The sequence below is a fragment of the Dermacentor albipictus genome, unplaced genomic scaffold, assembly GCF_038994185.2.
Source record: "Dermacentor albipictus isolate Rhodes 1998 colony unplaced genomic scaffold, USDA_Dalb.pri_finalv2 scaffold_49, whole genome shotgun sequence".
Lineage (NCBI taxonomy): Eukaryota > Metazoa > Arthropoda > Arachnida > Ixodida > Ixodidae > Dermacentor > Dermacentor albipictus.
In genome coordinates, this window is record NW_027225603.1 from 653787 (window position 1) to 669732 (window position 15946).

A 15946-nucleotide genomic window follows, 5' to 3' on the forward strand; every position below is an offset into this window, starting at 1 on the left:
GATCAAAAGTCTTCGCAAAGCTTTGTTTTAATGGACAGTTGGATTCCACCGGTCCATACCAAATGAAGCACAATGGATAGCACAAAGCGAAACTGCTCAATAAACTCTGCACGGGAGTCATTCTTACTCCTGTCCTTTATACCCACCTTTTTGCATTTCTTCACGTTGACATTTAGAGCACTGGCTCCCAGAATGCTTTGTTTCATTTGGACAGTGAATTCCGCCCGTCCATGCCAGTTGAGGCGTACCATACCGCGCAAGAGCTGCACTGCTCCAGCCGCACCTCACAGGAGTCACTCTTACACCTGTCCTTTAGCAGAACTGATAGTTGGGCGAGTTGGTACGAATTCATAGTAAAATATTCTTGCGCGCACAATTGACAAGGACACAGTGAAGGGGGCACACGAGCGCTTACTCACAACTATTTTATTTTCGGAAAGATACAGAACATATATACCTTAGCTATCAGCGCTGAGCATGTGCAAGAAGAGTGGTCAGTAAAGCATAAACAGATTAAACACAGATTAAGAAGGTTCAACCATTATTTAAGAAAGCGAATTCATTTTCAGCGATTACAACCGATGGTTGGCTTATGCATCTTTCCGCGCACTTTTTGATATAAAATGCTTCTGCGATTTCACGTGTTAGTTTATTATTATCTGAAAACAAAATGTCAGTGTTAAAAAATATCGGATCACAATGACATAGAATGCAGTGGTTCGACAAGTGCGAATGATTTTCTTTACCAAGGGAACGCTCATGTTCTTTTAGACGGGTGTTTATGCACCGACCGGTTTGTCCTATGTACATGCTGCCACAGGTCAATGGAAGCCGGTACACAACACCTATTCTGCATTTTGTGAATTTTTTATCGTCTTTTATACCGCAGCTGCATTTTTTTACCTTATTGTCTAATTTTCTGGAAATAGCTTGACACAGTTTTTGCACCTTGTTAGGAGCGCTGAAAACTACTTCAACGCCATACCGGCTGGCAACATTCTTTAGCCCATGGGAAAAATAATGTACGTAAGGTACAACTGCAAGGCGTTTTTTGTTTGTGCTAAGTCTGTTCCTTGAATCTGTATGTTGTACACCCTTTACTATTCTTATTACCTTTTCGGCCGCTCTGACTATAATGTGTTCCGGGAATCCCACTGAGGCTAGTCTAGTTACCTGATTAGCAAAGCTTTCTTTTAGTCGGTGGCAACAAGATTTTACCAACGCTGCCCGAAGGCAAGACACTGCAATTCCGCTTTTTACAATCTTCGAATGTCCTGATTTGAAGTGTAATATGGGCTTTTTTGATCTAGGGCTGTACATCCAGCATGTGTGATCGGGTAGCAATCGCAGAGAAAGATCGAGAAATTGTAGTTCATTTTCTTTAGCAATCTCGTGGGTAAACTTAAGGCCTAGGCCACATTCGTGGAACACTTTCAGTACATTAACCACATTACATCCATGTTCATTCCCATCAAAAATAACCAAAAAATCATCAACAAATCGGAAAATCTTTGCCAAGCTTCCTAAAGCACTGTGAATACTTTTGTCAACATGAGCTAGAAAAATATCGCTTAGTATTGGCGCTACCTTGGAGCCTATACATATACCTGATTTTTGCACATACATTGCTTCATTCCAACCAACAAACGTAGAACTAAGATAAAAGAGTAGTATTTCCATAAAGCTTTCCACGGTTGTTCCGCTGTCATTTCTAAACTTTACTTCATCATTATCTTCACAAATACACATTTTAACATTTTTTAACAGCTCTGTGTGGGGAATCGAGTAAAACAAATCTTGTACGTCGACACTGAAGGCGCTGCATCCCTTTGTTTTGTTTTCCCTCAAATATTGTACAACAGCCTCAGAATTACAGATTGCTAACGGATCTGGGATTCTTAACGAGGAAAGCTGTTTCTGGATATACGATGCTACCTGCTGCTGCCAGGTGCTTCTTTCAGTGACAATGGCTCTGAACGGCTCTCCAGGTTTGTGCGTTTTACATGAGAAAAACACTTCAAGATGCAGGCCCTTTGCTTTTTTCACTGAGGCACATAAGTTTTCTAAATTAAGGGAACGCAATAATTCAATAGCACGCTGTTTTTGTTTGGCAGGCTTAACATCAGTTCTCTTGAAATTTTTATCTATAGCTTCACAAGCTTTTTCACGAAACATGCCATCTGGTAGCACAACAAAACATCCTTCTTTATCGGCGGTAAGAACACGTAACCCTCTGGAAGCCAAGTCTCCTGCTACTAGGTTAAGCCTGTTGGGACTCACACATGCAGTTTTTGCCTTCGCGATAGCGTCTACACATTCAGAAACACACCTTGCACGTTCTTCCTCAGGAACCAGTCGGGAAACGGCTCTCGTTGCTGCCAGCTTCGCAGGTGGACACAGTGTCGGTTCCAGCGCGAACTTTGGCCCAAGCTGGAGAAGTTTGTTGTCCTTTTCTGGAATAAAATATTCCCCAAGCCGTACCACTCTTCCTTCTGTAGGAGGTGCCTTCTTGACAGTGGGCAAGAGCGGTCTCACCGTGTTCCAGAGGAACTCCGTTGTCCTATCCGCTGTTTTGCACCAGTCCAGGAAGAGTCGTCTGCTGGTATCCCCACACTGTGTCTGGCACGCTACACGCAAGCAGTCTTTATGGTGTCGCACTTGCCTCCACGATTCAGACGCAACTATTCGGCATATTCTTCTGGTGTGTCCTATCGTCCTATTTTTCTAGCTCATGTTGACAAAAGTATTCACAGTGCTTTAGGAAGCTTGGCAAAGATTTTCCGATTTGTTGATGATTTTTTGGTTATTTTTGATGGGAATGAACATGGATGTAATGTGGTTAATGTACTGAAAGTGTTCCACGAATGTGGCCTAGGCCTTAAGTTTACCCACGAGATTGCTAAAGAAAATGAACTACAATTTCTCGATCTTTCTCTGCGATTGCTACCCGATCACACATGCTGGATGTACAGCCCTAGATCAAAAAAGCCCATATTACACTTCAAATCAGGACATTCGAAGATTGTAAAAAGCGGAATTGCAGTGTCTTGCCTTCGGGCAGCGTTGGTAAAATCTTGTTGCCACCGACTAAAAGAAAGCTTTGCTAATCAGGTAACTAGACTAGCCTCAGGGGGATTCCCGGAACACATTATAGTCAGAGCGGCCGAAAAGGTAATAAGAATAGTAAAGGGTGTACAACATACAGATTCAAGGAACAGGCTTAGCACAAACAAAAAACGCCTTGCAGTTGTACCTTACGTACATTATTTTTCCCATGGGCTAAAGAATGTTGCCAGCCGGTATGGCGTTGAAGTAGTTTTCAGCGCTCCTAACAAGGTGCAAAAACTGTGTCAAGCTATTTCCAGAAAATTAGACAATAAGGTAAAAAAATGCAGCTGCGGTATAAAAGACGATAAAAAATTCACAAAATGCAGAATAGGTGTTGTGTACCGGCTTCCATTGACCTGTGGCAGCATGTACATAGGACAAACCGGTCGGTGCATAAACACCCGTCTAAAAGAACATGAGCGTTCCCTTGGTAAAGAAAATCATTCGCACTTGTCGAACCACTGCATTCTATGTCATTGTGATCTGATATTTTTTAACACTGACATTTTGTTTTCAGATAATAATAAACTAACACGTGAAATCGCAGAAGCATTTTATATCAAAAAGTGCGCGGAAAGATGCATAAGCCAACCATCGGTTGTAATCGCTGAAAATGAATTCGCTTTCTTAAATAATGGTTGAACCTTCTTAATCTGTGTTTAATCTGTTTATGCTTTACTGACCACTCTTCTTGCACATGCTCAGCGCTGATAGCTAAGGTATATATGTTCTGTATCTTTCCGAAAATAAAATAGTTGTGAGTAAGCGCTCGTGTGTCCCCTTCACTGTGTCCTTGTCAATTGTGCGCGCAAGAATATTTTACTATGAACCTGTCCTTTATCCAGGCATTTCTTTATTTCATCACTTTGCCGTTTAGAGCACTAGGCAGAAATCACATTGCGTCAGCATGGTGAACGGCCCGCGTAATCATTTGTTTTAAATGGACAGTCGGATTCCCCCGATCTATGCCAGTTGGAGTGCAGCAGACTGCGCAAGAGCCGCACTGCTCTAGTCGCACCTCGAGGGAGTCATTGTTACTCTCATCGCATACACACCTTCTTGCATTTCTTCACGTTGACATTAAAAGCACTGGGCAGAAATCACATTGTGTCAGCATCGGCAACAGCCTTCACAATCATTTGTTTTAGGTGCACAGTGAGATTCCCCCGGTGCATGACAGGTAAACCACACCAGACAGTGCAAAGCTGTGCTGCTCTAGTCGCACCTCATGGGAGTCATTGTTAGTCTCTTCGTTTACCCACGCCTTGTTGATTTTATCAAGTTGACATATAGGGGACTGGGCAGAAATCACATTGCGTCAGCATGGTCAAAAGTCCCCGCAATGCTTTGTTTTAAATGGACAGTCGGATTCCCCCGGTCTATACCAGTTGAAGCACAATGGAAAGTGCAAAGCGGCAGAGCTGAATGCACACTGCAAGGGAGTCATTCTTACTCATGTCGTTTATCCACACCTTTTTTTCATTTTTTCACTTTGACATTTAGAGCACTGTGCAGAAATCACACTGCGTCAGCACGGTCAACGGCCCCCAAAATGCTTTGTTTTATTTGGGCATTTTATTTTACAGGAGGTATTCAGAGACATGGATTGGGAAGAATTGGGGATAAAAGTTAATCGAGAATAGCTTGGTAACTCGCGATTCGCTGATGACATTGCCTTGCTTAGTACCTCAGGGGACCAATTGCAATGCATGTTCAGTGACCTGGATAGGCAAAGCAGAAGAGTGGGTCTAAAAATTAATCTGCAGGAAACTAAAGTAATGCTTAACAGTCTCCGAAGAAAACCGCAATTTACAATAGGCAGCGAGGCACTGGAAGTCGTAAGGGAATACACCAACTTAGGTCAGGTAGTGACAGCGGATGCGGATCATGAGACAGAAATATTCAGAAGAACAAGAATGGGCTGGGGTGTGTTTGGCAGGCATTCTCAGATGATGAATAGCAGGTTGCCGTTATCCCCTCAAGAGGAAAGTATATAATACCTGTGTCTTACCAGCACTCACCTATGGGGCAGAAACCTTGAGGCTTACGAAAAGGGTTCTGCTCATATTGAGGACGACACAACGAGCTATGGAAAGAAGAATGATAGGTGTAACGTTCAACGATAAGAAAAGAGCAGATTGGGTGAGGGAACAAACGCGACTTAATGACATCTTAGTTGAAATCAAGAAAAAGAAAGGGGCATGGGCAGGATACGCAATGAGGAGGGAAGATAACCGATGGTCATTGAGGGTTACGGAATGGATTCCAAGGGAAGAGAAGCTTAGCAGAGGGCGGCAGAAAGTTAGGCGGGCGCATGAGATTCAGAAGTTTGCGGGGACGACATGGCCACACTTAGTACATGATCGGGGTTGTTGTAGATGTATGGGAGAGGCCTTTGCCCTGCAGTAGGCGTAACCAGGCCTATGCTGATGATGATTCCGCCGGTCCATGCCAGTTGAGGCGCACAAGACCACGCAATAGCCGCACTGCGATAGCCGCACCACGAGGGAGTCATTGTTACTCCTGTCGTTTATCCGTCCTTTTTTTATTTACTTCACTTTGACGTTTAGAGCACTGGGCAGAAATCACATTCCGTCAGCATGGTCGACGGCGCTCACAATCATTTGTTTTAATTGGACAGTCGGATTCCCCCGATCTATGCCAGCTGGAGTGCAGCAGACTGTGCAAATGCTGCGCTGCTCTAATCACACCTCAAGGGTGTCATTGTTACTCTCATCGCTTACACACACCTTTTTTGCATTTCTTCACATTGACATTAAATAGCACTGGGCAGAAATCACATTGTGTCAGCATGATCAACGGCCTTCGCAATCATTTCGTTTCATGGCAGAGTTAGATTCCCCCGTTGCATGCCAGGTAAACCACACCAGACAGTGCAAAGCCGCGCTACTCTAGTCCCACCTCATGGGAGTCATTGTTAGTCTCTTCGTTTACCCTCGCCTTGTTGCATTTTATCACGTTGACATTTAGGGGGACTGGGCAGAGATCACATTGCATCAGCATGGTCAAAAGTCCTCGCAATGCTTTGTTTTAAATGGACAGTCAGATTCTCCCGGTCCATACCAGTTGAAGCGCAACGGGAAGTGCAAAGCGGCACAGCTCAATCCACACTGCAAGGGAGTCATTCTTACTCCTGTCTTTTATCTACGCTTTTTTTTTCATTTTTTCACTTCGACATTTAGAGCACTGTGCAGAAATCACACTGCGTCAGCATGCTCAACGGCCCCCAGAATGGTTTGTTTTATTTGGACAGTGGATTCTGTCAGTCCATGCCAGTTCATTCGCACGAGACCGCGCAAGAGCTGCACTGCGCTAGCCGCACCTAAAGGGTGTCATAGTTACTCCTGTCGTTTATCCAGCCCTTTCCTTAATTTATTTATTTCACGTTTAAAGCACTAGGCAGAAATCAAATTGCGTCAGCATGGTCAACGGCCCTCGCAATCATTTGTTTTAAATGGACAGTCGGATTACCCCGATCTATCCCAGTTGAAGCGTACCAGGCAGCGCTAGAGCCGCACTGCTCTAGTCGCAGCTCAAGGGAGTCATTGTTACTCACTTAGCTCCCCCACGCCTTGTTCTATTTCTTCAGGTTGACATTTAGGGCACTGGGCACAAATCACCTTGCATAAAAATGGTCAACCGCCCTCGCAATTATATCTTTTAAAAGCACAGTAAGATTCCCCCTGTGCATTCCAGTTGAACCACACCAGACAGTGCAAAGCAGCACTGTTCTAGCCGCACCTCAAGGGAGTCATTGTTACTAACGTCCTTCACCCACGCTTTGTTCCATTTCCTCACATTGACATTTAGAGCCCTGGGCACAAATCACATTGCGTCAGCATCGTCAAAAGTCCTTGCAATGCTTTGTTTTAAGTGGACAGTCAGTTTCAGCCGCTCCATGCCAGTTGATGCACAACAGATAGCATAAAGCGCCACTCCTGAATCCACACTGCAAGGGAGTCATTCTTACTCCTGTCGTTTAACCACGCCTTTTTTTCATTTCTGCACGTTGACATTTACAGACCTGGGCAGAAATCACATTGCGTCAGCATGGTCAACGGCCCTCAAAATGCATTGTTTTATTTGGAGAGTCGGATTCTCCCGGTCCATGCCAGTTGAAGCGCACCAGGCAGCGCAAGCGCCACACTGCTCTAGCCGCACCTCAAGAGAGCGATTGTTACTCGCTTTGTGTAGCCATGCCTTGTTGCATTTCTTCACGTTGACATTTAGAGCGCTGGGCAGAAGTCACATTACGTCAGCATGATCAAAAGTCTTCGCAAAGCTTTGTTTTAATGGACAGTTGGATTCCACCGGTCCATACCAAATGAAGCACAATGGATAGCACAAAGCGAAACTGCTCAATAAACTCTGCACGGGAGTCATTCTTACTCCTGTCCTTTATACCCACCTTTTTGCATTTCTTCACGTTGACATTTAGAGCACTGGCTCCCAGAATGCTTTGTTTCATTTGGACAGTGAATTCCGCCCGTCCATGCCAGTTGAGGCGTACCATACCGCGCAAGAGCTGCACTGCTCCAGCCGCACCTCACAGGAGTCACTCTTACACCTGTCCTTTATCCAGGCATTTCTTTATTTCATCACTTTGCCGTTTAGAGCACTAGGCAGAAATCACATTGCGTCAGCATGGTGAACGGCCCGCGTAATCATTTGTTTTAAATGGACAGTCGGATTCCCCCGATCTATGCCAGTTGGAGTGCAGCAGACTGCGCAAGAGCCGCACTGCTCTAGTCGCACCTCGAGGGAGTCATTGTTACTCTCATCGCATACACACCTTCTTGCATTTCTTCACGTTGACATTAAATAGCACTGGGCAGAAATCACATTGTGTCAGCATCGGCAACAGCCTTCACAATCATTTGTTTTAAGTGCACAGTGAGATTCCCCCGGTGCATGACAGGTAAACCACACCAGACAGTGCAAAGCTGTGCTGCTCTAGTCGCACCTCATGGAAGTCATTGTTAGTCTCTTCGTTTACCCACGCCTTGTCGATTTTATCAAGTTGACATATAGGGGACTGGGCAGTAATCACATTGCGTCAGCATGGTCAAAAGTCCCCGCAATGCTTTGTTTTAAATGGACAGTCGGATTCCCCCGGTCTATACCAGTTGAAGCGCAATGGAAAGTGCAAAGCGGCACAGCTGAATGCACACTGCAAGGGAGTCATTCTTACTCATGTCGTTTATCCACACCTTTTTTTCATTTTTTCACTTTGACATTTAGAGCACTGTGCAGAAATCACACTGCGTCAGCACGGTCAACGGCCCCCAAAATGCTTTGTTTTATTTGGGCATTTTATTTTACAGGAGGTATTCAGAGACATGGATTGGGAAGAATTGGGGATAAAAGTTAATCGAGAATAGCTTGGTAACTCGCGATTCGCTGATGACATTGCCTTGCTTAGTACCTCAGGGGACCAATTGCAATGCATGTTCAGTGACCTGGATAGGCAAAGCAGAAGAGTGGGTCTAAAAATTAATCTGCAGGAAACTAAAGTAATGCTTAACAGTCTCCGAAGAAAACCGCAATTTACAATAGGCAGCGAGGCACTGGAAGTCGTAAGGGAATACACCAACTTAGGTCAGGTAGTGACAGCGGATGCGGATCATAAGACAGAAATATTCAGAAGAACAAGAATGGGCTGGGGTGCGTTTGGCAGGCATTCTCAGATGATGATTAGCAGGTTGCCATTATCCCCTCCAGAGGAAAGTATATAATACCTGTGTCTTACCAGCACTCACCTATGGGGCAGAAACCTTGAGGCTTACGAAAAGGGTTCTGCTCATATTGAGGACGACACAACGAGCTATGGAAAGAAGAATGATAGGTGTAACGTTCAAGGATAAGAAAAGAGCAGATTGGGTGAGGGAACAAACGCGACTTAATGACATCTTAGTTGAAATCAAGAAAAAGAAAGGGGCATGGGCAGGATACGCAATGAGGAGGGAAGATAACCGATGGTCATTGAGGGTTACGGAATGGATTCCAAGGGAAGAGAAGCTTAGCAGAGGGCGGCAGAAAGTTAGGCGGGCGCATGAGATTCAGAAGTTTGCGGGGACGACATGGCCACACTTAGTACATGATCGGGGTTGTTGGAGATGTATGGGAGAGGCCTTTGCCCTGCAGTAGGCGTAACCAGGCCTATGCTGATGATGATTCCGCCGGTCCATGCCAGTTGAGGCGCACAAGACCACGCAATAGCCGCACTGCGATAGCCGCACCACGAGGGAGTCATTGTTACTCCTGTCGTTTATCCGTCCTTTTTTTTATTTACTTCACTTTGACGTTTAGAGCACTGGGCAGAAATCACATTCCGTCAGCATGGTCGACGGCGCTCACAATCATTTGTTTTAATTGGACCGTCGGATTCCCCCGATCAATGCCAGCTGGAGTGCAGCAGACTGTGCAAATGCTGCGCTGCTCTAATCACACCTCAAGGGTGTCATTGTTACTCTCATCGCTTACACACACCTTTTTTGCATTTCTTCACATTGACATTAAATAGCACTGGGCAGAAATCACATTGTGTCAGCATGGTCAACGGCCTTTGCAATCATTTCTTTTCATGGCAGAGTTAGATTCCCCCGTTGCATGCCAGGTAAACCACACCAGACAGTGCAAAGCCGCGCTACTCTAGTCCCACCTCATGGGAGTCATTGTTAGTCTCTTCGTTTACCCTCGCCTTGTTGCATTTTATCACGTTGACATTTAGGGGACTGGGCAGAGATCACTTTGCATCAGCATGGTCAAAAGTCCTCGCAATGCTTTGTTTTAAATGGACAGTCAGATTCTCCCGGTCCATACCAGTTGAAGCGCAACGGAAAGTGCAAAGCGGCACAGCTCAATCCACACTGCAAGGGAGTCATTCTTACTCCTGTCTTTTATCCACGCTTTTTTTTCATTTTTTCACTTCGACATTTAGAGCACTGTGCAGAAATCACACTGCGTCAGCATGCTCAACGGCCCCCAGAATGGTTTGTTTTATTTGGACAGTGGATTCTGTCAGTCCATGCCAGTTCATTCGCACCAGACCGCGCAAGAGCTGCACTGCGCTAGCCGCACCTAAAGGGTGTCATAGTTACTCCTGTCGTTTATCCAGCCCTTTCCTTAATTTATTTATTTCACGTTTAAAGCACTAGGCAGAAATCAAATTGCGTCAGCATGGTCAACGGCCCTCGCAATCATTTGTTTTAAATGGACAGTCGGATTACCCCGATCTATCCCAGTTGAAGCGCACCAGGCAGCGCAAGAGCCGCACTGCTCTAGTCGCAGCTCAAGGGAGTCATTGTTACTCACTTAGCTCCCCCACGCCTTGTTCTATTTCTTCAGGTTGACATTTAGGGCACTGGGCACAAATCACCTTGCATAAAAATGGTCAACCGCCCTCGCAATTATATCTTTTAAAAGCACAGTATGATTCCCCCTGTGCATTCCAGTTGAACCACACCAGACAGTGCAAAGCAGCACTGTTCTAGCCGCACCTCAAGGGAGTCATTGTTACTAACGTCCTTCACCCACGCTTTGTTCCATTTCCTCACATTGACATTTAGAGCCCTGGGCACAAATCACATTGCGTCAGCATCGTCAAAAGTCCTTGCAATGCTTTGTTTTAAGTGGACAGTCAGTTTCAGCCGCTCCATGCCAGTTGATGCACAACAGATAGCATAAAGCGCCACTCCTGAATCCACACTGCAAGGGAGTCATTCTTACTCCTGTCGTTTAACCACGCCTTTTTTTCATTTCTGCACGTTGACATTTACAGACCTGGGCAGAAATCACATTGCGTCAGCATGGTCAACGGCCCTCAAAATGCATTGTTTTATTTGGAGAGTCGGATTCTCCCGGTCCATGCCAGTTGAAGCGCACCAGGCAGCGCAAGCGCCACACTGCTCTAGCCGCACCTCAAGAGAGCGATTGTTACTCGCTTTGTGTAGCCATGCCTTGTTGCATTTCTTCACGTTGACATTTAGAGCGCTGGGCAGAAGTCACATTACGTCAGCATGATCAAAAGTCTTCGCAAAGCTTTGTTTTAAAGGACAGTTGGATTCCACCGGTCCATACCAAATGAAGCACAATGGATAGCACAAAGCGAAACTGCTCAATAAACTCTGCACGGGAGTCATTCTTACTCCTGTCCTTTATACCCACCTTTTTGCATTTCTTCACGTTGACATTTAGAGCACTGGCTCCCAGAATGCTTTGTTTCATTTGGACAGTGAATTCCGCCCGTCCATGCCAGTTGAGGCGTACCATACCGCGCAAGAGCTGCACTGCTCCAGCCGCACCTCACAGGAGTCACTCTTACACCTGTCCTTTATCCAGGCATTTCTTTATTTCATCACTTTGCCGTTTAGAGCACTAGGCAGAAATCACATTGCGTCAGCATGGTGAACGGCCCACGCAATTATTTGTTTTAAATGGACAGTCGGATTCCCCCGATCTATGCCAGTTGGAGTGCAGCAGACTGCGCAAGAGCCGCACTGCTCTAGTCGCACCTCGAGGGAGTCATTGTTACTCTCATCGCATACACACCTTCTTGCATTTCTTCACGTTGACATTAAATAGCACTGGGCAGAAATCACATAGTGTCAGCATCGGCAACAGCCTTCACAATCGTTTGTTTTAAGTGCACAGTGAGATTCCCGCGGTGCATGCCAGGTAAGCCACACCAGACAGTGCAGACCTGTGCTGCTCTAGTCGCACCTCATGGGAGTCATTGTTAGTCTCTTCGTTTACCCACGCATTGTTGCATTTTATCAAGTTGACATATAGGGGACTGGGCAGAAATCACATTGCGTCAGCATGGTCAAAAGTCCCCGCAATGCTTTGTTTTAAATCGACAGTCGGATTCCCCCGGTCTATACCAGTTCAAGCGCAATGGAAAGTGCAAAGCGGCACAGCTGAATGCACACTGCAAGGGAGTCATTCTTACTCATGTCGTTTATCCACACCTTTTTTTTCATTTCTTTACTTTGACATTTAGAGCACTGTGCAGAAATCACACTGCGTCAGCACGGTCAACGGCCCCCAAAATGCTTTGTTTTATTTGGGCATTTTATTTTACAGGAGGTATTCAGAGACATGGATTGGGAAGATTTGGGGATAAAAGTTAATCGAGAATAGCTTAGTAACTCGCGATTCGCTGATGACATTGCCTTCCTTAGTACCTCAGGGGACCAATTGCAATGCATGTTCACTGACCTGGATAGGTAAAGCAGAAGAGTGGGTCTAAAAATTAATCTGCAGGAAACTAAAGTAATGCTTAACAGTCTCGGAAGAAAACAGCAATTTACAATTGGCAGCGAGGCACTAGAAGTCGTAAGGGATTACATCAACTTAGGGCAGGTAGTGACAGCGGATGCGGATCATGAGACAGAAATATTCAGAAGAACAAGAATGGGCTGGGGTGCGTTTGGCAGGCATTCTCAGATGATGATTAGCAGGTTGCCATTATCCCCTCAAGAGGAAAGTATATAATACCTGTGTCTTACCAGTACTCACCTATGGGGCAGAAACCTGGAGGCTTACGAAATGGGTTCTGCTCAAATTGAGGACGCCGCAACGAGCTATGGAAAGAAGAATGATAGGTGTAACGTTAAAGGATAAGAAAAGAGCAGATTGGGTGAGGGAACAAACGCGAGTTAATGACATCTTAGTTGAAATCAAGAAAAAGAAATGAGCATGGGCAGGATACGAAATGAGGAGGGAAGATAACCGATGGTCATTAAGGGTTACGGAATGGATTCCAAGGGAAGGGAAGCTTAGCAGAGGGCGGCAGAAAGTTAGGCGGGCGCACGAGATTAAGAAGTTTGCAGGGACGACATGGCCACACATAGTACATGATCGGGGTTGTTGGAGATGTACGGGAGAGGCCTTTGCCCTGCAGTAGGCGTAACCAGGCTGATGCTGATGATGATTCCGCCGGTCCATGCCAGTTGAGGCACACAAGACCACGCAAGAGCCGCACTGCGATAGCCGCACCACAAGGGAGTCATTGTGACTCCTGTAGTTTATCCATGCCTTTTTTTATTTACTTCAGTTTCACGTTTAGAGCACTGGGCAGAAATGACATTGCGTCAGCATGGTCGACGGCCCTCGCAATCATTTGTTTTAAATGGACAGTCGGATTCCCCCGATCTATGCCACCTGGAGTGCAGCAGACTGCAAAAGCTGCACTGTTCTAGTCGCACCTCAAGAGAGTCATTGTTACTCTCATAGCTTACACACACCTTCTTGCATTTCTTCATGTTGACATTAAATAGCACTGGGCAGAAATCACATTGTGTCAGCATCGGTAACAGCCTTCACAATCATTTGTTTTAAGTGCACAGTGAGATTCCCCCGGTGCATACCAGGTAAGCCACACCAGACAGTGCAGAGCCGTGCTGCTCTAGTCGCACCTCATGGGAGTCATTGTTAGTCTCTTCGTTTACCCACGCCTTGTTGATTTTATCAAGTTGACATATAGGGGACTGGGCAGAGATCACATTGCATCAGCATGGTCAAAAGTCCTCGCAATGCTTTGTTTTCAATGGACAGTCAGATTCTCCCGGTCCATACCAGTTGAAGCGCAACGGAAAGTGCAAAGCGGCACAGCTCAATCCACACTGCAAGGGAGTCATTCTTACTCCTGTCTTTTATCCACGCTTTTTTTTTCATTTTTTCACTTCGACATTTAGAGCACTGTGCAGAAATCACACCGCGTCAGCATGCTCAACGGCCCCCAGAATGGTTTGTTTTATTTGGACAGTGGGTCTGTCAGTCCATGCCAGTTCATTCGCACCAGACCGCGCAAGAGCTGTACTGCGCTAGCCGCACCTAAAGTGTGTCATAGTTACTCCTGTCGTTTACCACGCCTTTTTTTCATTTCTTCACGTTGACATTTACAGACCTGGGCAGAAATCACATTGCGTCAGCATGGTCAACGGCCCTCAAAATGCATTGTTTTATTTGGAGAGTCGGATTCTCCCGGTCCATGCCAGTTGAAGCGCACCAAGCAGCGCAAGCGCCACACTGCTCTAGCCGCACCTCAAGAGAGCCATTGTTACTCGCTTTGTGTAGCCATGCCTTGTTGCATTTCTTCACGTTGACATTTAGAGCGCTGGGCAGAAGTCACATTACGTCAGCATGATCAAAAGTCTTCGCAAAGCTTTGTTTTAATGGACAGTTGGATTCCACCGGTCCATACCAAATGAAGCACAATGGATAGCACAAAGCGAAACTGCTCAATAAACTCTGCACGGGAGTCATTCTTAGTCCTGTCCTTTATACCCACCTTTTTGCATTTCTTCACGTTGACCTTTAGAGCACTGGCCCCCAGAATGCTTTGTTTCATTTGGACAGTGAATTCCGCCGGTCCATGCTAGTTGAGGCGTACCATACCGTGCAAGAGCTGCACTGCTCCAGCCGCACCTCACAGGAGTCACTCTTACACCTGTCCTTTATCCAGGCATTTCTTTATTTCATCACTTTGCCGTTTAGAGCACTAGGCAGAAATCACATTGCGTCAGCATGGTGAACGGCCCTCGAATCATTTGTTTTAAATGGACAGTCGGATTCCCCCGATCTATGCCAGTTGGAGTGCAGCAGACTGCGCAAGAGCCGCACTGCTCTAGTCGCACCACGAGGGAGTCATTGTTACTCTCTTCGCTTACGCACGCCTTCTTGCATTTCTTCACGTTGACATTAAATAGCACTGGGCAGAAATCACATAGTGTCAGCATCGGCAACAGCCTTCACAATCATTGTTTTAAGTGCACAGTGAGATTCCCGCGGTGCATGCCAGGTAAACCACACCAGACAGTGCAGAACCGTGCTGCTCTAGTCGCACCTCATGGGAGTCATTGTTAGTCTCTTCGTTTACCCACGCCTTGTTGCATTTTATCAAGTTGACATATAGGGGACTGGGTAGAAATCACACTGCGTCAGCACGGTCAACGGCCCCCAAAATGCTTTGTTTTATTTGGGCATTTTATTTTACAGGAGGTATTCAGAGACATGGATTGGGAAGAATTGGGGATAAAAGTTAATCGAGAATAGCTTAGTAACTCGCGATTCGCTGATGACATTGCCTTCCTCAGTACCTCAGGGGACCAATTGCAATGCATGTTCACTGACCTGGATAGGCAAAGCAGAAGAGTGGGTCTAAAAATTAATCTGCAGGAAACTAAAGTAATGCTTAACAGTCTCGGAAGAAAACAGCAATTTACAATTGGCAGCGAGGCACTAGAAGTCGTAAGGGAATACATCAACTTAGGGCAGGTAGTGACAGCGGATGCGGATCATGAGACAGAAATATTCAGAAGAACAAGAATGGGCTGGGGTGTGTTTGGCAGGCATTCTCAGATGATGATTAGCAGGTTGCCATTATCCCCTCAAGAGGAAAGTATATAATACCTGTGTCTTACCAGTACTCAACTATGGGGCAGAAACCTGGAGGCTTACGAAAATGGTTCTGCTCAAATTGAGGACGACGCAACGAGCTATGGAAAGAAGAATGATAGGTGTAATGTTAAAGGATAAGAAAAGAGCAGATTGGGTGAGGGAACAAACGCGAGTTAATGATGTCTTAGTTGAAATCAAGAAAAAGAAATGGGCATGGGCAGGACACGAAATGAGGAGGGAAGATAACCAATGGTCATTAGGGTTACGGAATGGATTCCAAGGGAAGGGAAGCTTAGCAGAGGGCGGCAGAAAGTTAGGCGGGCGCATGAGATTAAGAAGTTTGCAGGGACGACATGGCCACACTTAGTACATGATCGGGGTTGTTGGAGATGTATGGGAGAGGCCCCTGCCCTGC